The sequence below is a fragment of the Mus pahari genome, chromosome 19 (genome assembly GCF_900095145.1).
Source record: "Mus pahari chromosome 19, PAHARI_EIJ_v1.1, whole genome shotgun sequence".
Taxonomy (NCBI): domain Eukaryota; kingdom Metazoa; phylum Chordata; class Mammalia; order Rodentia; family Muridae; genus Mus; species Mus pahari.
Genome location: NC_034608.1, coordinates 51,205,679 through 51,214,372, shown reverse-complemented (window position 1 = coordinate 51,214,372; position 8,694 = coordinate 51,205,679).

Genomic DNA, 8,694 nt, shown 5'->3' with positions numbered 1-8,694 from the left:
GATGGGGGGGTTGAATTTAGTGAGAAGATCCTTGGCATTTCTCACATATTCTGTAGGTCATAAAGGAATATTAACTCACCTGAGGGCAGAAAATGTGAACAGAAACAATTTACCAAAATAGATATTAGAGAAACAGAATACGGAAAATGTACGGTGTTCTGCCTGCGTCTCCAACCCAGGAGCTGTAAGCCATTCTGTCACTAGAGTTCTCTCATTTCAGAAGGACCGGCTGGGTTTGAGATAAGAAGAACATACCTCAAATGCAGCCAGTTTTTGTTTTTGTTTCTAGACTGTTAACTGCAGGCTTAACCGGACCGCCTTCTAGTTTTAAGCCCAGCTATGAATTTCATTTCAGACAAAGGAGGAGCTCTGGCCAGGAACACCAAGTCCAGTTCTGCATACAGAAACTTCAGAGGAGCTTCCTGGCTCATACGTTTATCTTGTGTGAATTTAGTGTCTGCGGAATTGCCCTTGGGGTGTAGTTTCCCAGTCTCTGAATAGTTTGGTAAAATAACGTTTGATCCTGCAAGATGAAGAACCAACGTTCAGACGTTCTGCTGCTTTCTTCCCTCCGCAGCAACCAGCCTTCTGTGGCGTGCTCCCATTGACACATCCCCGAGTCACCACACTTATCCTAGACAGTAAGCTTCATGGTAGAGTAAGCCAACATGGCCTGGCTGTGGTAGCAGCCAGGCAGGGGAGAAAGAAACGGTCTCTTTCCCTGAATCTTGGGATAGGGGATGGATTTTTCCAGTTGAAGAGCTACAACGTGGGCCAGCAGAGTGGAAGGGACAAAGAGGGCGTGGGGTGGGGTGGACATGCCGTAGGCTTCATTTCTTTGGGGCCGCCATCCTCCCTTTGTGGCTGCATGTTGCCCACTGGAAGCTCACTGAGTGTCGCCTCAGAGGTTTTTGTCTGTTCTCCAGCTCCTCTACCCTCCTTGGAGTTCGCAGGCGGAGACTGATGATTCATTTCCATCTCGGTCTCAGAGGACATAGGATGGAAGGTTCCGGAAGCTTGTGGAACTCAACACCAGGAACCAGCCGAGACAAAGACCAAATATTTTTGTCTTACCCTTTAGAAATGCCCCTAAATAGAACATAAATCTCATTAGCCTTCAGTTTAACTTGTCCAGTCCTGATAGGAATTATTATTAACAAAAGCCCTGAAGGATAATACTCAGGACTGGTAAACACAGAGTCAGCGCCGAGTTTAAAACAAACTGTGTCTGTTAAGCTTTCACAGAGGAGGTGGAGAGGTGGTCTGGCAGGTAAGATGGTGAACTGGCCGTCTAGAGGACCTGAACTCGGGTACCCAGCACCCACATCAGGCAGCTCATAACCCCCTCCAACTCCAACTCAGGGAGGATCTGGAACCTCCAGCCTCCAAGGACCACCTGTGCTCCTGTGCACATCCCCTGCCTCCTCCGTACACATGAATACAAATAATGAATCTTTTTTTTTGTAAAGATTTATTTATTTATTTTATATATGTGAGTACACTATCGCTGTCTTTGGACACTCCAGAAGAGGGCATCAGATCCCATTACAGATGTGAGCCACCATGCGGGTGCTGGGATTGAACTCAGAACCTCTGGAAGAGCAGACGGTGCTCTTAACCACTGAGCCATCTTCCCAGCCCCCCAAACAATCTTTATGTTTGCATGGAACTTACTACACACAAACGTGTGCGCACGCACAGACACACAGACACACACACACACACACACACACACACACGAAAGCTTGTTTATTCCATATTAACTCAGCTCTTTTAATCAGATAATAGCACCTCTATTTTGCAGATGTGGGGACTGAGGCATAAAAAGGGTTGGTAACTGCCCAAGGTTCCTAAGCTCATAAGTGACATTTGGACCCCACATGAGGTGATCTAAATCATCCGGTGTTACCTTTGCAAGTCTCCTCCAGCCTTCTAACATCCAGATTCTGTAATTTAGTGAACTTCCTGGCTGCTAGGTAGAAAAAGACTTGGACTGAATATTGTCTTCAGTCTATAAGATTCTTCATCCACATGAGAACAAAAGTAGGAGAAATTTTAAAAAGAAAAAGCTACTTGAGCTTTCTAATGGATTTGATAAGAATTAACCAATGCGGGGCTCTCTTGTTTGAGGCTTCCTGCCAAGGTGCTGAAAGCTCCGACCGAGCAGGGCCACAGCACACAACTGTGCTGGTACTCTGCACCAAGTATTTTGCTTTTTAGTTCTTGGTTTCTACTGATGAGACCAATATAATTTAATTTACCGTGATTTAGGAGGTGAGGAAGAAACATAATTTCACAATCCACCCTGGAACACCAGCGCTTTTCACTTTGAGGGCTCCTTTCAGCGTGCAGTCCAGCCAAGCATTAATGAACTGAAGAGCTTGGAGTTCCATCCAAAAGCTTAGATGTCCCAGCCACAGACCGTCTATTTTATCCCAAGAGACACTGGCAGGGGAGTGTTGCCTCTTCCTGATGCTCCAAGGTGCTGGAGAGCCCTCATGGAGACTCACTTACTTCAGACTTTTTCTAACATCATCTACGAGCGGCTTCTCTCCTGCCTCCTCTAAAGAGTTAATATATTAAAACATTTTAGAGTTAGCAGTCGCCTAACTAAATGCATCCAACAGGAGGTACCAGCCATACTGTCCTATGGGAAAGTATTACCAGTCCCACCCGAGACCTGGCCAAGAATGTTTTGATCAGCTATTCAATACTAGCGTCCCTTCCAGAGGTCTCAGCGCGCCTTACCTTCATGCGATTTGAACAGTGCTAAGGTCTTAAAATTATATTCTCCTTTATGCCTATCTTTGGGTTTTTTGGTTGCTATTTGTTTTTGGATTTTTCAAGACAGCCTCCTCTCCCTGGGGATGGCTTCAAAGTTGCAATCCTCCTGCCCCTGTTACCGGAGTGCTGGGGTTACAGATGTGCACCACTAGGCTTGGTTTCCAGTTGTGAAGTCACATCAGCTCATCTTCACTCCCTGTGTGGCATAGACCTTTGAACTGCCTTTGCTCTCAAGACCCTTCGCCTTTTCAGAACTTGTGAGTCACCTGCCCAAATGGTGGGCTAATCAAATCCCTCTCTAGAACCTGAGCCTTTCAAAAGCTAATTCTATTTGTTCCCAGCCTTGTTTATGCACGTCTTAACTCTGAAATTACATCATTTAATTCAATATCACCCAAACCAAACAACTATGAGTGTGAAGAGAAGTTGTAATCTTTAGGAAAATAAGTTGAATGTTTGAGAGTTGATAAAGGCTTAATTTAAAAGAGAATGGGGAAAAAAAACTGTAGAATTACATGTACACAAAACATCCTGAAGGTTTGGGTGTGGGAGGAAAACCAAAATCTACAAAACTTCTCCTCTCAGTTTGCAAGTGTCTTGAGTTCTCGCTCCAGACACCTCAGCTTGATAACGTGCTAGCAGGAGTCTTACGCAGTCCAGGTGGGCAGCCTGCAATCAGAGAAAGGGCTTATGTCTGTGCATGTCAGAGGAATGATGGAGAAGTCGATGGATTTACTTTTTGATTTTTGTATTTAAGACAAAATTTTGATGAGCTGCAGTATGGTTTATGAATTCGCCACTTTCGAAGACGACTCTGGCCAACTTCGGACCCTGACTACTTAGGGAAGTGAGGTTTCTCCGGCCCAGTGCCGGAGGCTGGCCAGCACAGGAACGCAGTGAACTGCCTGGCCCTGAGCATGTGCTTGGTACCTGTGTGCACTTTCAGAAGAATATACTCTGCTAGTTATAGCAGGACAACTCTGTGACCCCAGCACGGGGAGGCTGAGGCAGAGAGACCTCAAGATTGGGGCTACCCTGATGTATGTACATCGTGGGTTCAGGATGGAAAGATAGAAAGTAAAAAAGCATAGATGCTTCAAGACCTGGCCAAATATGGACTTCTGGAGAAGCCATAATCCATTTTCTCCTTGTTTAAACTAGAACCCAGAGGGGCTGCCTTTACTGTAAGAAGCTTTGGGTCCAAACTGTTACAAAATGACAAACTTGCCTCCCTATTCGCTGACCAGTTTTGCTGGTCCTGTAAGCACACTCTGCCCCGCACCTTCTGCGACTGCCGAGCTGGTGAGCTAAGGAGGAATAAGCGTTTATAGGAAGGAAATGGTGAGGGCTTTGAGATCCAGCAATAAACACATGGACACGTAAAGGAAAGAAAAAAGTTTAGGATATGATATGACTCAGGCAGAGACTAGATATTAAAGATCCATCTGGCTTCTGAGGACTGTCTATTCATATCAGCACTGTCTTGATATGATCCTTTCTTCCCTCCCTCCCTCCCTCCTTCCCTCCCTCCCTCCCTCCCTTCCTTCCTTCCTTTTATGGTTTGGTTTGGTTTTTTGTTTGTTTGTTGTTGGTTTTTGGTGTTTTGCTTTGTTTTGTACCTAGACAGGGTTTCTCTGTATAGCCCTGGCTGTCCTGGAACTCCCTCTGTAGACCAGGCCGACCTTGAAATCACAGAGATCCGCCTGCCTCTGCCTCCCCACATGCTGGGATTAAAGGTGTGTGCCACCACCACCCGGCTTGGTAAAATTTCATAAAATATTAGTGTCCCAGCTTTGAACTCAATTATGAGCTCAGTTCTTCACCTACATCAATCTATAGCAACTCTGAAGTGGAAAGTTTCCTACACTTGTCAGAAATATTTGGCTCCTACCTTTCTAAGCCTAACTTCTGTGAAGGGCAGAGAAACAGCTTCATTTCAGCTTGCTGGAACTTCAGTGAGAATGACGCTTCCTGCTTGTTGGCTTCCCTTTGCTGTGACAAAATACCCGAGAACAGAGACTTTAAAAGGAGAAAAGGTCTACTTCGGATCATAGTTGCAACTGTGGTTCCTTGGCCTTGTTGCCCTCGAGGCTGTGGCAAAACAGCATGGCAGCAGAGCTTAGCTCAATGAACTGTTCACCTCATAGGACCGGGAAGGAGAGACAGACAGACAGACAGACAGAGAAAGGCAAAAACAGAGAGAGAAAGAGACAGAGAGAGAAAAGGAGAGAGAGAGAGTAACTGGCAGAGAATAATCCTAGGTTTTGAAAAGAGAGGTTGTATGTTAAATACATCTTTCCTTTTTCTTAGAAATACAAATTTATATTTTCCTAGGCTTGCCAGTGGCACCCCAGCTACTCAGGAGTCTGAGGAAAGTGAATCAGAGTTCAGGATGAGCCTGGACTACAGGGTAAGTGTGTTCAAGTCTAGCCTGGGCTACTTAGTTGGACTCTATCTTCAAACAAAAGGGAAAATCAGGCTGGGTAGATTGCTCTGAGGTAGCAGTGCAGCTCTTACAGAGGTAGCTTGTAAGAAGCCCCGAGTTCAGTCCTCAACCCGCACACCTGGGGGTGGAGTAAGGAAGGAGGCAGGCAGGGGTGTGTGTGTGTGTGTGTGTGTGTGTGTGTGTCCGTGCCTACCAACATTTGGTCCTAATCCACCCAATGAGCGCTTAATTTCTTAGATTTATTTCTGGCTTTAGTCATATTCATCTCTAAAATCTATTTCATGCCTGTTGGAATGTGTATTTAGCTAGAAAAGAAGCATTAATACTAATTACTCACACACACACACAGTTGTGCTGTGATCATGAATAATAGAAAAGTCGAGAAAATGGAGTATTTGTAGATCCGCTGCCGCACTGTTAAATCCTCCAGCCTCCTTCCTCCTTCCTAGATTCTGGCATTCCAAATCTCTGGAGGAGATGGCTCAGTGGGTAAAGTACTCGCTGGGCAAGAATGAGGAAGGGAGTTCAGAATCTCTAACACCCATGGAAATGCTAGGTGGCTCACCTATAAACCCAGCAGTACTCAGGAGGACGCCAGCTAACTAGACCATCAAGCTAGGGAGAGAGAACGCCTCCAGGAAGACATTCTGAATCAGCAAACACGGGCCACACACACATAGAATTAAAAACAAACAAACAAAAGCCATCATCAACAACAACAATAAAAAAATCCTTCAGAGTTAATAATCATAAGAATTGATAGACTTGGTAAAAAGCTACTAGTACTCACATGGGGTGGAACTGGAATACACATGGTTCTGCGGGTGGTGTCACTGCTGGCAAATGAACTCTTGGTAATCTTGTTACCAAGCCTAGCCCATTTCGCCTGCCTCAAACTATGTCGGTCAAGAAAACAAGTTTGGCAAAAGAGAATTTATCCATTAGGTGACCAAGTGTGGAGATAGTTAGAGCCTGTCTCATTTCCACCTCCTCGAAGATGGGTTTTGGACAAGGTACTGAAGAGCTGCGACGTTGGGAAAGGGAGTCGGAGGTTAGGAGGGCACCAGTGTTCTGAGCATGCGCAATCTCACTTTCTCAGGGCCCCCATCAAGACCGCGGGGTAAAGCTGTTCTCTGTACTTCTGACGCTTTTGAGTTTTGAAGTCGCCTCTTATCAAGCAACTAAAGTGACGAGGGTTAGATCTGGAGGCTCAATACAGGCTCTCCTTCAGTTTAAACCCTGTTACACATGGTTGCTTATTCCTTTAATAAAGCCAAATATTCATTTCTCACGTGGTAGTTTGTAGAAGTGCTTCGCCATGAGGGAGGCAAGATCATAAATGGTTGACAGCGGGCTGGATTCTTCTGATCTCAAGAAGAGGGCTTGGGTTCTAAGGTCGTGACCTTCATCAATCAGCCCTGCACCCAATCTTTCAGCGAAGGAGCCGCAGATTCTTCCTAAGACTTCTTCCCCACCCCCACCCGCCGGAAAGTCTTTACAGTGAGATCAAAGTGACGCTCAGAAAAACCGACACACGGATATTTTCCTCAGCGCAGAGCAGCAAAGAGAGGTATTGGTTCGTGATCCAGAAGCTCTGAACGAAGGGACGAGCAGGAAGGATTAGAGAGCATCCTACTTGATTTACCTTCTAACCCAGGACGCATGAGACCCTGGAGGTCAAGATGTGGTCTCTCTAGAGGCTTGAGTTATAACCGATAGTCAGCCAAGTGGGGCCCGGATGTTTTAACGTTGGTTACGTGGAGGCAGAATGGCCCCGGATGTAACCCAACCACGTGCTGCGCGCTCCCGATGTTGACATACCCCCTCTCTCCCTACCTGCCCTCTTTGCTCCCAAATGGCTCCGTCCCCTTGGGATTTTCACCTGGTTTCCTTTGGAGCCTCCCTCAACCTGACCAATCACAAGGCAGTTTCCAGCCTCTGCTTAGCTCTTTCCTTCCCTCCCTACGTCAAATGCCACTGCTGCCCCCTCTGAGCAGCGAGCTCCCTAAGTACTTGCTCTCCTTGGTTTGGCATCCTGGGTGTTACCTCTGCCTCGGGCATAAACGCCCCAGCATGCTAATTATCTATCCTCTGGATCTCCTGCTGGGCTCTCTCCCGACATCCACACCCGCCTCTCTGCCAGTCTTCCCCACAGGCCATCACTACATCCTGCTAGTAGACCGCTCAACTCAGCTTCTTGCAGCGGAATGACCTAGACGTGCCCAACTTGGGGGTGTTTAGAATGTGAGTCCCAGTCTTCACAGCAAACAGTGATTGACATCGATGGCATCATTAGAGACCTTAGAAAAACCCCAGCAGGACTCTCTCCCTCCACTCCCAGACTTGATTACTTTTCGTATGCCAATTCGTCATTCCTACTTTCTGCCTTCTGCCACAATCCTTCGGCAACTGCCTTTTTTATTCGCCTAGTAAGATACCTGAAAATACTTTATGAAAACAAAAACAAAAACAGAACATAGTGTCTCTCAGTACCCCAGTATGCTACATGATAGGCAGCCACTAGCAAACTTTCTTCCACACTAAATCCTCTCCTCTGGTACCCAACCCAGCTCACCCCTGCATCCAACTTCTCTCTTGAAGATGTTTCCTTCTCCCTAGTAATTATCCTGTGTTAGCCACTTTTGTTGCTGTTGTTGTTGTTGTTGTTGCAACAAAATACCTGAATAATAACCTTTTAATAATAGTATTAAGGGAGAAAGGGTTTATCTTGACTCACGAAGGGTCTGAGAGTCAGTCGTTGGGGAGGTGGAGAGACGGCTTTTGGTCTGAGGTTGGATTGGAACATCTTAGCAGCAGGAAGATACAGCAAAGGCTGCTCAACTCAACTACACTGGCCGAGAAGCAGAAACAGACAATGCCTGTGACAGTAGGCTCCTCCTTCTTATCCTTGCCCCAGCCTGCCATGTGTTTCCTCCCTTGGCCACCACACTCCTCTAGGAAGCCCCCCCCATACACACACACACCACACACACACACACACACACACACACACACACACACACACACACACGCAGAGATGTGACTAGTCTACTGGCCCTCCCACTATACAATCAATCCAGCAATTAATATCACCATCCCATCTCCCGACATCTAATCACCCTCTTTCTTTCTTTCTTTTTTTGGGGGGAGAGGGGCTTTTGAGACAGGGTTTTTCTGTATAGCCCTGGCTGTCCTGGAACTCACTCTTTAGACCAGGCTGGCTTTGAACTCAGAAATCCGCCTGCCTCTGCCTCCCAAGTGCTGGGATTAAAGGCATGTGCCACCACTGCCTAGCTAATCACCCTCTTACAATACAAAAACAAGCGTGGTGGGGCACGCCTTTAGCTCAGAGGCAGAGGTAGGAGGATCTGTTTGAATTCAAGGCCAGCCTGGTTTATAGAGTGAGTTCCAGGATAGCCAGGGCTACATAGAGAAGCCCTGTCTCATGAAACAACAAAAACACA